This window comes from Ailuropoda melanoleuca, chromosome 2 (assembly GCF_002007445.2).
Source record: "Ailuropoda melanoleuca isolate Jingjing chromosome 2, ASM200744v2, whole genome shotgun sequence".
Classification (NCBI taxonomy): Eukaryota; Metazoa; Chordata; class Mammalia; order Carnivora; family Ursidae; genus Ailuropoda; species Ailuropoda melanoleuca.
Genome location: NC_048219.1, coordinates 58,096,964 through 58,098,693, shown reverse-complemented (window position 1 = coordinate 58,098,693; position 1,730 = coordinate 58,096,964). Strand labels below are relative to the sequence as shown.

At 36.7% G+C, this 1,730-nt stretch overlaps 1 non-coding gene across 1 annotated transcript; it reads left to right on the top strand.

Moving 5' to 3' along the window:
• The first annotated feature begins 475 nt into the window (after window positions 1-475).
• Window positions 476-580, top strand: LOC117801204. The gene has a single exon (XR_004623734.1). It is a non-coding gene; the product is annotated as a U6 spliceosomal RNA (small nuclear RNA).
• Window positions 581-1,730: the final 1,150 nt, after the last annotated feature.

Here is a 1,730-nt window from a genome sequence, read left to right as displayed (position 1 = left end):
ATTGAAAAACATAGGTTAAGTATAATGTCAAGTATCAAAGATAACCAATAGGAAAATGAAAACAATAAACAACAAAGACCCTGAACTTAGAGGAGAATGGGGGAGAGGGAGAAAGTAAAGTGTAAGTGTAGGAAATTTTGCATCTTTCATCTGGAAAGCCATAGATACTACCTGAAGTCTTAAGAAAATTAAGAATACAATGTATCCTTTAGAAATATGATGGTAAATACCAGAAGAGCTAAAAAGTGAAGCAATTAAAGTCATTAACTTTGGAAATCTTTAGAGATCAGTAAAGGGCAGTGCTTTTCATCCACTTCCTGTCTATACGAGTTTGAATATTTTAACCATTACATATATGTACATATATGCAGACACAGACACACACACACGCACACATATACATATATATGTACATATATGTTATCGGACACACAGGAAATGCCCAGTAAGAGACAATTGTTTAAAAGCAACTACTGCTCTCTTTGGCAGCGCATACGCTAAAATTAGAATGCCATAGAGAAGACTAGCATGGTCCCTGCACAAGGATGACACGCAAATTCATGAAACATTCCATATTTAAAAAAAATAAAAACAACTAAACTAGTTCCTACAGAAGCAAAGTTCTGTCCCTTATTCTATAGAACTCAAAAAGCACTTACAGATTTCCATGGTTTTAAGTTTTTGGAGCTTGAGAAATCTTTCCCCCAAATGAATCAACTCACTTCATTTTTTTTTCAAAAAATAATATATGGAAAGCTGACAATCTGGCAATCTGCTATAAGGCTAGGTAAAGATCAACCCACTTTAACATGTAAAAAAAAGAAAAAGCCTAGTATTTCCAGAGCTGTCAAGAGCTTCAAGTTGTGAAGGAAGTAATTTGATCTCCTACACTTAAAAACTATTTACTTACCCATTTCCATCAGCATTCACTCATATAAACTAAGTGTGAGGACCAGAAAGCATATTTTTATTCAGCCTGTATCCAACTGGGATACAGAATAGAATGTGAGAAAGCAGTAGGTCTTCTGATACGATCAGAGGGTTAGTCAGTCAGGGAGGCCTGTCCTGAACAGAAGAGTTTTGGGGATGCACCAAAAAGAATTTTGGTTAAATAATTTTATAATTTAATAAAAGTGTCATGACCGGCCCTTAAAGTGGTCTGGGCTTTCTCCTGTGCCATGTCAAAACTGACATGGTAAAGCCAAATATCAACTGCCAAGACCCCCCAACGGGCCACCTCAATGACAATGAACCTGTACCCTTCTTCACATCTACCTGCCTCTGAGATTCCTAGGGCCTGCTGTTTGCACCCACACATACCACTTCTGATACTTCTGTTTTGGCAATCTGTTAATCATTTGATGAGACTAGAAGGGCAGATCAGGACACTTTGTTACTGGTTGTTCCTTTGGAAAGAATCAGTGAATGTCTATTCCAAGCCCACAGCTCCATATGCACAGACGCACTGGATAGGATACATAGAGTTCATTTTTGTGCAAACTGAACAAAGTCCTAACAAACAAACATTTTCTTCCCCACAAATGAAAAAGTTATACTTCAACTTGTTGACTACGGTTCTTAAAATGACAAATACAATAATAGATAAATCAAAGCCTTTTAACATAGAAAAGTGAACAGACCCAGGTTGCTGATTGTCTCTACATGCAACTCAATCTTGGAAATTTTGCCAAACCCCTAGGAAAACTGAAATTAGGAGAATAATTTCAAAG